Below are 12,953 nucleotides of genomic sequence, written 5' to 3' on the forward strand. Positions count from 1 at the left end.
CAGCTTCGCAACACACTAGATTGAGAGTTCCTTAAGGGCAGAGAAAGGCCTGTCTGACTTGTTCAGTTTTATCACTAGTCTAGCACAGAGTAAGCTCTCAGTAAACACTATCTAAAAAAGATTCCAGGTAGCAGAGAGGAGGGGTTTGGTAGATTGTTAAATTCAGGAAACAAGAACTTTCCATAGAAGATAGAATGAGGGGCACCTGGGTGACTCAGTCAGTTGAGCATCCAACTCTCGGTTTCAGCTCAAGTAATGATCTCACAGCTTCATGGGTTCGAGGCCCTCATCGGGCTCTGCACTGGCAGTGTAGAGCCTGCTTGGGATTCTCTCTCTCTCTCTCTCTCTCTCTCTCCCTCCCTCCCTCCCTCCCTCCCTCCCTCTCTTTCTGCCCCTCCCCGACTTGCACTGTTTCTGTCTCTCTCAAAATAAATAAATAAACTTTAAAAAAAAAAGATGGAATAAGAGCCAGCTCTTAAATGATTTAGTGATTTTAAATAAATGGAGAGAAAAGAGAAATACATTTCAGGTAAGTGGGATAGCATTTGGAAAGCTAAAAGATGAGAACCGAAAATTTATATTTGAGAGACAATGAGGAGACCAACCTGGCTAAAGTAGAGAATTCATGTAGGAAGGCAATAAGAGGAAAAAGCTATTAAATGAGACCAGACTTGGAATATAGGCAAGATCTTGGATACCAGGCAAAACAAACAATTCTCTTCCTTCTTTCAGCCTCTGCATCCCAGAAAGGGCTTATCTTTGCTCCCTCTTCATTCCCCTGGGGATAAGGCTCCAGTCATTATATTTTGACTCATATAAGCTCCCCAGTGCTACTAGAACTAAGAAACATGAATAGTCTTATAACACAGGTTCAAGTGCCCAGGCTAAAAGGCTTTGCTAAGGTCTTGCTCATGAGATCACCACAGACTCACTATAGAGTAGAGCATTAGAGCAATCTGTCTGCCTCCCTCAGAAAGATGCAGGGTTTAGGCAGCTCTGCAGGCATTCAAATAAATCTCCCTCCTGTGACATTAAAAATGAATGAGAGGTTGGTGCCAAGACTCTTAATGGTTCCATTATATGGTATTACTACTAATAATACTCAACTTTGTCTCAAAATGCACAAGGAATGGGCTGGCTGCTAAGCTTTCGGCATCTGGAGATCAGTTTGGGCATGGAAATTTGAATGATTTGAACAAATCCTCCCTGAGATTATTAGGAAACTCAGAATACAATCCATGACAAAGTTATCAATTAGGCATGGGGATTGGAAACTGTACCTCACATTTGGCTAGGTTTCCCTTGAAAACCAAGAGCATGGAACACAGGAAATTCTCATCATCATGACTGCCTTTTTCACAGCATAATGTCCTCTATTCTATGGCTTGCTGCTTGGAATGGAACTATTGTTTTTCTTCAAACACAATTCTCCAGTAGAATCACCTGTACCATCTTTCCCCTTCTCAATAGTAATTGTTTCCTCTCAGCCTATTTTTGCATGCCTTCTTACTGTTACCTCACATCTTTCAGGAATATTTTATAATTCTGCCACTTATCATATGCTTTGTCTCTCTGAGCAATTAATTTCCTTGCTGACATTGCAGAGGTACAGTATTCCCCACATTTGCCACTCACTTAGGCTGAGTTCCTACATCAAGGTAGGGAGAGAACTGGGACTAAACATAGCCCACAACTCTAGACTCCTGGCTCTCTTCTTTCTACTGTAAGACCTTACCTTTTATGTAATAATTTAATAAATTACTCTCTCTCCCCCAAATGCACATTTTTTTTTCAAAAGAACCTAAGTAAGAGGGAAATGTATAACCCTCAAGAAATGAATCACTAAAGGTTGTACTAGGAGATATTCTGGCCACTTAAATCATTCTCTGTAAGAGGTAGTCTTCCTGACTGTCCTTCCCTGGTCCTGTCTACTCATAAAGAATTTCCAAGAACCTAAACTGTGTAGATTTTTCTACACTACAGTTTTCTCAGAGAGGCTTAAGATTCTTAAAGAAATATTTACTCATTCAACAACCAGTTTGATCATCTATTAATTCCAATCATTCTGATTGCTAGGGGTACAAAAATAAAGACAACTTTGACTATAAAGAGTTCTCAGTTTAGTCTAGAAGGCAGATAGTTGAATGATCATTGTACTACATGACAAATGTTATAGTTGAAGGAAGTCTTGAATGCCAATTTGTAGCAAAAGAATCTATCAACCTCTAGGATGGTTAGGGAAATTTTCAAGGTTGACATGGCACCAAAATAGTCTTAAAGGATGAGTTAGGAGTTGGCCAAATGGAAAGAGGGGAAAAGGGAATTGCAATTTGGAACACAAGCAAAGTCATGGAAATACATGCCATCATAATGTATCCAGGGAACTACAAATGGCTTGATATGGTTATAGGATCAATTATGAAAGAAAAATGTAGATAGAAGAGTCTAAGAAAGTGGACAAAGAGAAGTCTTGAATGCTAATCTAAGAACTTGAATTTACCCAGCTGTGAACTACTTTCTATTTTCCAGATCCCAATTTAATTAACACTATTTTTATAAAGCAATGAGTGAAAGTTCAGAATTCTAAGAGACACTGAAATCAGATATAAAACTGCCTACTTCCATTTCCATTTGCTGTCTAAAAACATCTGAAATTTAATGTCACCAAACAGAACAACCGCTTACCCTACCCAATCCATCCCTCTCCAGAAAGCTCTTCCCATCTCAATAAATGGCACCACCATCCATCCAGTTGTTTAATCCCAAACCTTAAGTGTCAATCTTGATTCCTCCCTTTCCCTTATTTTCCACTTCCAACACATCAGCAAGTCCTGACAGCACTACCTCCAACAATTATTCAGGATCCAATGATTTCACATCAGTTTCATGTGTATCACTCAATTCAAGTCTGAGTCTCCCAACTAGAATACAAAAACCTCCTAGCTGTTCTCTTTGCCATGCCTCTTTCCCTCTAACGCTTACTCTCCACAAAGCGGCCACAATGATCTTTTTCTTTCAGATTTATTGAGATGTAATTGACATATAACATTGTGTAAGTTTAAGTTGTACAATTTGTTGAATTGATTCATTTCCACATCACAATATGCTTAACACCATGTGTTAGATAACACCTCCATCACGTCACATAATTATCATTTCCTTTTTATGATATGAACATTTAAGAGCTACTCTCTAAATAACTTTCAAATATATAATACATTATCACTAACTTACATAATCACATAACTAACATAATCACAATGCTTTGCATTAAATACCCAAAACTTGTTCCTCTTCTAACTACAATGAAGTAACCAAAAAAGAAAGAAAACAATCCTATTCATAATAGTATCTAAAACAATAAAAGAGAAATAAACTTAATCAATGAGGTGAAAGAGCTACACACTGGAAACTACAACTATTTGATGAAAGAAGTTGAATAAGACACACAAGCATACAAAAATGGAAAGATATCCCATTCTCATGGATTGTAAGACTTAATATTGTTAAAATGTCCTTACTAACCCAAAGCCATCTACAGATCCAAAGGAATCCTATCAAAATTCCAATTGTATTTGAAATAGAAAAATAGAAATAGAAATAGAAAAAACAATCAAACAATCCTAAAATTTGTACAGAACCACAAAAGATGCTGAAGAGTCAAGGCAATCCTGAGAAAGCAAAACAAAGCTGGAGGTATCATAGCTCCTGATTTCGAACTACACTACAAAGCTATAGTAATCAAAACAGTATGATGTTGACATAAAAACAGATACATAGACCAATAGAAGAGAATCAAGAGCCCAAAAATACCCTCACATAACAATCAACTAATATTTAACAAGGGGGACAAGAATACACCATGGGGAAGAAATGGTCTCTTCAATAAATGATGGTGGAAAAACTGGACAGTGACATGCAAAATAATGACACTGTGCCTATCTTACACCATACAAAAAATCAAGACAAAATGGATTAAGTATTTGAATATAAGACCTGAAACCATAAAACTGCTAGAAGAAAACATAGGAGATAAGCTCCTTAACATTAGTCTCAGCAACTATTTTTTTGGATATGACACCAAAAGTCAAGTCAACAAAAGCAAAAATAAACAAGTAGGACTACATCAAATTTGAAAACTTCTATACAGCAAAGGAAACCATCAACAAAATGAAATGATAGCCAATGGAATGAGAGAACATACTTACAAATCATGTATCTGATAAGGGGCTAATATTCAAAATATATAAAGAATTCGAACAACTCAATAGCAAAAAGACAATCATCAAAACATGGGCAGAGGAATTGAATATACATTTCTCCAAAGAAGGTACACAAATGGACAACAGTTACACGAAAACGTGATCAACATCACTAATTATTAGTAAAATGATGTTAGAATGGCTATAATAAATAAGACAAGAAATGAAAAGTACTGGCAAAGGTGTGGAGAAAGGAAAACTTTTTGTACTGTTGGTGGGAATGTAAGTTGGTACACATACTACGGAAAACAGTTACTTAAAAAATTAAAAATAGAATTAGCATATGATCCCCCTTTCCCATTTCTAGGTATAGAGCCAAAGGAAATGAAAACAGAATATCAAAGAGATATCTGCAGTCTCATGTTTAGCCAAAAATGGAAATAGCTAAATGCTAAATTTCCATCAGTGGATGAATGGATAAACAAGATGTGATGTGATATATATATATATAATGTCATAATATCATACACATAATATCATAATATGATAATATCATATATATATATATATATGATACTATTTGGTCATGAAAAAGAAGGATATCTTGCCATTTGTCATAACATGGATGGACCTTGAGGGCTAAGTGAAATAAGTCAAAGAAAGACAAACACTACATGATATCACTTGTAAGTGGAATCTGAAAAAGCCAATACCATAGAAATAAAGAATAGAATGGTCACCAGGAACTGGGGAGTGGGAAAACTGACAAGATGTTGGTCAAAGGGCACACTGTTCTCTTAAATGTATACCAGATAATGCCATTTTGATGCTTAAAACCAGCCCTTGGCCTCTATAAGATTATTTATTTGGAATCTTGATACCTTGGGGTCTTGAACATGGAGTTGATCATCATGGAGTTTTATTCTTTCAGCTACTTGGCTCCTGGTAGGCTTATTATCATGGAGAAAAATAATAACCCTTGAAAAATATTCATTAGACAATCTGGATACTCTCTAGATATGTTAATATTAAACCGTCTGATGATTCCTTCTATTATGAGATGTTAACCTCTGAAACAAGAAGGAAAGGGGTTGAGACAGAAATGGATAATGTTACCATGAATTAGTACATCACATTATCTCCTAAAAACCTCCACTTCTGAAAATGTAATTTAAGCAGAATATATGAGTAATTGGAGGAACATAGTTTTAATGTAGAAATTTAGGAGGACTGCTGACAAAAGATGTGTGTGTGTATGTGTGCACGCGTGTGTATGGTTACACATTGGGTTAAATAATTCTTTCTTTCTCCCTCTATCCCCATTTCTCTCTCTCTGTCTCTCTCCCCTTTTTCTTCCTGTACACACACACACACACACACACACACACACACACACGGATATGTTTTCAGATATACCTGTCTTGAAATAACCTAAAGATGGCTTTCAAAGGGATATTCATTGTGAAGCTAACATTGTTTTTCTTTCCAAAATGATTTGTCTTTCTGCTGCTGGTGACTCATTTGATTTCATCACTGGGGAAATTAATTTAATGGCTGTTCACAATTCTGCATGACATTGTCTTTGTGTCCTATGGTTCTAGAAAGCACTTTGGCAGCACACTCAGTGGATTGATCTTACTTACATTTTGAGTAGCACATTCCGCTACCGTTTGATGATTATGATAACAAAACCAAGAAGGATTATTTAACACTGCCTCATAGTACTTCCCTATTTATTCCTTAAGGATACAGCCTTACAAATAGTCAACAAGCCCAAATACTGCAATGAGATTTAGAAAGCATGAAAATAGCTTCATATGCACCACACATGTGTTGTATCTTTTTGAACCTTACATAGATTATACTTGAGCATCATCACCCATATAATTTCCTATTTCAGGGTTGGATATTTTATGCCCCAACTTCTCTGTGAGAATGTGCTATATCTTTAAAGGTCAAATGCAAAATTGCTCACATTGATAGCTGCCCTTATAAGCTCAGAATTGTACTTCTTGTAATGGGTAGGAATATAGAGAGTCTTTCCATATAAGTGCTTTGAAAGACCTCTCTAATTTTTCATTTACAGTAATTTTCTAATCTACCTATCACAGATAATAATAACTAAGAATTAAGGAGTTTTAGCATGTAGAGAGAGCTTTGTCCCATAAACTATTCACTTCTCTCAATAAACTCCTCTTAGACGATAAAGCTGAGATTTAAATCCACATTTTTTTATTCTAAGCCCTATGCTCCTTACACTGGAGTTTGTTTACATAAAAGGGTGTAAATTAAGGTCAATGTTTTTAACTTAGTAAAGTGGATGGTATGAAAGCAAAAGATAGGAGACTAAATACCAGAATATTCTACTCAAAACTTAAATACTCAGGGTATGAAACCTTAATCTGTAGAAACTTTAAAAGCCTATCATTTGAAGCAACAAAGTTTTCCATATTCTAGAATGGAGATTTCTTTGAGACTTACTGTTAGTTTGCTCTAAGCCAGCTCTCTGGAAGTATGGGCTATCTATCCAACCAAGTGTTCTTCGGGAAAACACTATCGGCACCATTAATCTAAGTGAAGATGTTTTAGAGCCACTACGTGATACATGAGACAGCATAAGTGACGTATTTAGAAATGGCGGGGGGGGGGGGATTTTTTGAGAAGAGGGTAGATTGAAAGGGAATTGTCTTTCTTTGAAAATGAGAAATAGGAAAAATCTTCTTTTCTCATGTAAATATAGATGACACTATATTTTAACTGATGCTAGATCTTGTGGCAATAGTTTTCTTACTAGGTCTTGAGAACTATTTGCAAGAGATGGAGTACAAAGCAGAAAAGCATAATTTACTGATGCCTCCAAACAAACCACACAAAAAGCATAATTAACATTTTCATAGCAATTTAGAGCTTACAAAGAAGGTTTCCTTTTTTAACAAAATATTGTTTCATTGAATAATATAAATGAGGAACGATATCCACTTCTGTGCACTGCAATCTACGAGTTCTGAGAGAGATTCAGTGAGAGGTGGATGTGGTTCTGCAGGCCAGAGCTTCTGATTCTGGATCCTTCTTGCCTGCCACTGAACACAGCGATTGCCCCCATCGATTTAAACAAACCGGAAAAGGGAAATACTTTTTGGCCCTCAACTTTTGAAGGTCCCCAGTGTGTCCTGGCATTTCTACATCTTACCAATTTGTTCGATGACCTTTTTGATAGGCTATGTTGTTTCCGAAAGCAATATTTATTTGGTGTTGGTCAAATACATGTTGAGGAGCAGAGAGGAGGAGACACAGTGGTTCTATTTTTTTCAGAAACTTCCCCTTCTTTCTCAAGCCTATTAGGGAGAGGGCTTAACATGCAGCTCTGGGAAAGATTGCTTTGTCTCTCAGTTTCCAAAAGTACCAGAAAAAGGTGTAAAAATGGGGGGGGGGGTGGAATTAAAGTCCTGGGTTTGAGCAAATTTAAGCAAAGCATACATATTTCAGCTCTTCATTTGTACATCTTTTAGAGACTGGCTTCATTAAATGTAATAGTATGTGTGAGAGTACATTATACTCTGCAGTGTTTACAGTGGCCACTACGACCACAGCCATGGCCACCCTGCCCAAGATCCCTCACTATATACTACAAAAGTAGCTAACAAGTGTCATCTTGCCCACCAGCTCCACTCAATCAGGAGTGGCTTGCTGGGGGTCTGTGTGGAGAAAGTTTCTGAGACTACACCCAGGCACTGAGGGAAAATACAGTAACAGCTCTTATGTGAAGACATTATGAATGGACAATGATCACATAGGTGTCAGACATTGGCCATCTCAGGCATAGATATACCAATTAAAATATTAATAAGGACTCAAAGATCTATCATAGTTCGCAACAATTACATCATCTGTGGCCACTCTGTAGCCCAGAATATAACCACAAGTTTAAAAAATAAAATTTTGTTGAACTAGAATAAACAACCTGGAAAAATTTCTCAATGAGCTTTCTCTCACAATCCAATCTTCTACCAACTTTTCCTTAAATTTCAAAGCTAACATTTTCATACCAACAACTTTTCCTTAAATTTCAAAGCTAACATTTTCATATAATTCAAGTTGGAAGGAAATGAAGGGATCATTTTTGCTTTGGTAGCTTCTCACCATCCTTAATCTTGTATCCCCCAAATTAAATTCTAATAAAGCTTGTTCAAATTACTTATTTAAAAAACTCCCCAGGCTATGGGGAGCCTGGGTGGCTCAGTCAGTTAAGTGTCTGACTTCAGCTAGGTCATGATCTCATGGTTTGTGAGTTGGAGCCCCGTGTCTGGCTCTGTGCTGACAGCTCAGAGCCTGGAGCCTGCTTTGGATTCTGTGTCTCCCTCTCTCTCTGCCCCTCCCCCACTCACACTCTGTCTCTGTCTCTGTTAAAAATAAATAAACATTAAAATTTTTTTTCTTTAAACCCCCAGTCTAAAGGAATCAAAATAGCATTAGACGTGCTTATACTTCCTAGCCCTCTTCTCTCAGGATATAGATAGGGCTGCCAATGACATGATCAGAAAGAAGGAAGATGGGTACAATACCCACCCCTAATTCTTCGAATTCACCACCCTTATTAACAACACATTAAATGGGGGGAAATAGGGAGAGCAACACAAGAATACCAGCTTTACCCCAGAGTTACGATCTGCCTCTGCAGGAAGGTAATTCAAGAGATTAATTCACTACTGAGATGAAAAACTTGATTTTTTTCTCCCTCTTTTGCTCCCTTACTATCCTTTGCTGTCCAAAAGACCTTTTCTAAGGTTTATGTACAGTTGTCAGATTTTAAGCTGTACTCTTATAGTTGGAAATTAAATTGCAAAACAACCTTTCCCCCCATCACCCCTGCAAATGCTTGAAATTTGTTCTTACAAAATGATATCCTTTTAAATATAATTTCATCCAATGTGACTTGTTGCAAGTAATTTCTCTAGTGAGAAAAGCCACATATCAGTTCCTTTCCTTGCCTTTGGAAATGTCTTTGCTAACAGAGATGCTCAAAATGACCTTGATGTCAAGTAGTACCTGCTGGCTGATGAAAATTACCTTTGACCTGGATCTCGGGAAGAGAGAGATGCAATGAGCTTGAATTTATTTCAAAGGTACCAATACACATTCCAGAGACTTGAGCAAAAGTGTATGTGGGAGATCTAAAGGAGCTACTAAATTTAGCCCAAGTTCAAACATATGTTCATTTTATACTATCATGCTCTGGCTTTTTTTTTTTAATATAAACCAAAGTTTAATTCTGTGCAAATTAAACATAAATATTTTTGATGATGAAAATTTCTCAACCAAACACATTTTGAAGTATGAAGTCAAGTAGAAATAGGTATCTTCACAAATGTTGACATGATTGGGCTATTTATTTTTAATCCCCAGATCCCCAGATTGAGAATGTTTCTACCTTGCTGACCACAGCTATGGATTGAATCAAACTTTTTATACAAATGTATAAAAGTTGCAAATAATATTCCTCAAGGAATTAACAATGGAAGTGGTGAGATGAGTCTAATACACATGAAATTATTAGGGAATAATATGAGTCAGTATAATTAAGTATACTCAGAAGACAACTTTATAGGGAATGAGAAAAATGAAAGACAAACTATCAAAGTCTTCATGGAGATGAAAGAAATACTACATATAGAAAGATTATTAAGATTTGAATTAGTAGATGGGGCGCCTGGGTGGCTCAGTCCGTTAAGCATCCAACTGCAGCTCAGGTCATGATCTTGCAGTTTGTGAGTTCGAGCCCCGCATCGGGCTCCGTGCTGACAGCTGGGACCCTGGATCCTGCTTCAGATTCTGTGTCTCCCTCTCTCTCTGCCCCTCCCCTGCTCATGCTCTATCTCTCACTCTCTCAAAAATAAACATTAAAAATTTTTTTAAAAAAAGATTTGAATCAGAAGGGCAAGGAAAAAGGGAGATGAGAGATCATTTGCTGAGGTTACTGTCCAAAACTATAATCTTTTTAAGTTGCATTTTATTGATTCTAAGACAATAAAGGCCTTAAATTCCTAAGGTCTTATTTTACATTTGAGTGTCTCAGAAACTAGGATGCAAATTCCAATCAATGCCATGTCTTAGTCTTATTGACATTGATTTTCTATCAAGATGGTACCATAATGGTCCTTAGTGGTTTGTCCTTGGGTTGATGATATCTGATATCCAAAGATACAGAAAACCTATAAACATCTTATAACCTAAATAACAGAAGCAGTAAAGATTGGATGATCTTTTGAATAACACTGTAAGGCTGCATGATCCTGGTTTGTGATTTACCTTTCTTCGATTCCATTACATTCAAACCTGATTCTAGCACCTACCAGGAGCAAAAATGTGCTAGTTATCAGCTCATTGCCTCTCAGTCCCAAATCCACCCTTCCTTGTCTACTGTGATACTGAAACATTTCTCCCCTGCCAGCTGGCACAATGCTAATCTTTGTCAATAGAGGACATGTGAGGGAGCTGGGAGGAGGAAGGTTTTTTCCTCCTGGTTCTGGTGTGTTAATTTTTCCTACTCCTGCTGCACTGGGCTGATAGTCAGGATGCCCAGTGAAACTCACCCCTAATGAGTCTCCTGCGGGTAACTGCCTACAGAAGAACAATTTACAGGCCCCCCAGCTGGCTCTCTGAAGGTGAGAGCTATGATGTGTCCTGCTGGTTTCATACTGTGTCTTCCTGGTGACAGAATCCTGGTGATGGTTTCCCAGGAAATTGAATACCCTCCCCCTCCCCTGGGAGGCTTCCTGGTGAATATCATTGACACCCCCGCAGACAGATTCCTTCTTTGGGATTAAAATGGATCCCATACACCAATTAGCGTTCTCATTTAAGGCCCAGCAGTGAGAACAAAGTTAAAGGTGTGTGTTTGGATTGGGGTTGGGGGATAAGGAGTAGAATGAATTGACTGGAAAAGCAAGAAGTCAATGAACAGATATATGTGCATGATTGTCAAGGTGTTTCTAATTATCTCAAACCACCTAGAAAGCCCTTCTTGCCTAACTTCTTTGCTCAGAGATGAACCTCATTATCAGAGCAGTCATTGTCTTTTAATCCTGATCCTAGACAGAAGCCATCCTGATGCATTTAGATACAACATAAAAGATCCTTCCACCACTAGCAACTTTTTTCATCTAGGAAACATCCAGATGTTTCAAAAAAACAGATATTTAACACTGGAGATATAAAACAGTTGTTTCACAGTTGATTTAATGTTTCTTTTTTTCATCCAGATGTTTTAGTATCTCATACATACTTTCTAATTATTTTGGAGCAATATTTCTTTGCACAGCTTGGCATTTTGAAGGTTGTATTGTTTTAACATTGAAAAGTACAATAAATACGAGAGTAAGAAATGAAATGATTTTTGTTTCTAACTGAAAAATATATTGAGCAAATTCATGGCTCTAAAGAGAAAGAAAGGATTAGCACAGGTAAATTACTATCATTTTCCTTTATATTTAGACTTTAACTTTCCCTTATATTTGTGGATTAGATTGTAAGATATTTGAACTTCTGAAGGACGTTATAAGGCATTATAAAGTACTATATTACTTTCATAAAATAGTCCCTTCCTTATCCATCACTTTAAAAATAGTATACAGATTAAGGGGCGCCTGGGTGGCTCAGTCGGTTGAGCATCCGGGTTCGGCTCAGGTCACGATCTCACGGTCTGTGAGTTCGAGCCCTGCGTCAGGCTCTGGCCTGATGGCTCAGAGCCTGGAGCCTGCTTCCGATTCGGTGTCTCCCTCTGTCTCTGCCCCTCCCCCGTTCATGCTCTGTTTCTCTCTGTCTCAAAAATAAATAAATGTTAAAAAAATTTTTTTTTTAAGTATACAAATTAAGACTAAAATTTCTTGAAATTCTAAACCTCTCCCTGAACATGAAAACTCTTTAATCTTAAAAATAAAATTCTAGGGGCGCCTGGGTGGCGCAGTCGGTTAAGCGTCCGACTTCAGCCAGGTCACGATCTCGCGGTCCGTGAGTTCGAGCCCCGCGTCGGGCTCTGGGCGGATGGCTCAGAGCCTGGAGCCTGTTTCCGATTCTGTGTCTCCCTCTCTCTCTGCCCCTCCCCTTTTCATGCTCTGTCTCTCTCTGTCCCAAAAATAAATAAACGTTGAAAAAAAAAATTTAAAAAAAAAAAAATAAATAAATAAAATAAAATTCTATTCAGCATGGTTCCAAGAGCTGTGGCCAGTTGTGGCCATGGGATCTCCACCTGCATGCAAGAGCAACTTGAAGAGACTCTGACAACACAGGTCAGCATGATACCTACAGCTGTCACTCCCCTTTCTTATAACAACTCAGGACGTGGGCTGGATGCCGCCTACCTGAGTCCAGTCGTTTCCATAAACTTCCATGTAGATGGGTGTATTGAATCAACTTTTTGGATTAGAGAAAAATAAATAAAATAAAGTTCTATTTTACTTACATTATCCTCCTTCAAATAGATAGTTGGCTTACTCATGAATGACCTTGTTTCTATCTGATCCATTTCTTTTTTCATTTCCTGAATTAATTTTTTTGTAAATGGAATGGGTATCAGGATATCATCTCTGGGCCTTCCGTATCCTTATTCTCTTTTCTTTCCCTGTATTTCTTAAAGTCAAAGATAGAAGAACTCAAAAAAAGGCATTTGTGAGTTTGAGGAAAAGACCTGTTTACATTGAACAAGAAGAAGGTTTCATTCAGATACTCTAAAAATAAACTCAGGATGGTTACTTT

The 12,953-nt window shown here is 37.4% G+C and overlaps 1 non-coding gene across 1 annotated transcript; it reads left to right on the forward strand.

Moving 5' to 3' along the window:
• Positions 1-12,399: 12,399 nt before the first annotated feature.
• LOC122471079 lies at positions 12,400-12,530 on the forward strand. The gene has a single exon (XR_006294098.1). It is a non-coding gene; the product is annotated as a small nucleolar RNA SNORA44 (small nucleolar RNA).
• The last annotated feature ends 423 nt before the right edge of the window (positions 12,531-12,953 follow it).

The sequence above is a fragment of the Prionailurus bengalensis genome, chromosome D3 (genome assembly GCF_016509475.1).
Source record: "Prionailurus bengalensis isolate Pbe53 chromosome D3, Fcat_Pben_1.1_paternal_pri, whole genome shotgun sequence".
Classification (NCBI taxonomy): domain Eukaryota; kingdom Metazoa; phylum Chordata; class Mammalia; order Carnivora; family Felidae; genus Prionailurus; species Prionailurus bengalensis.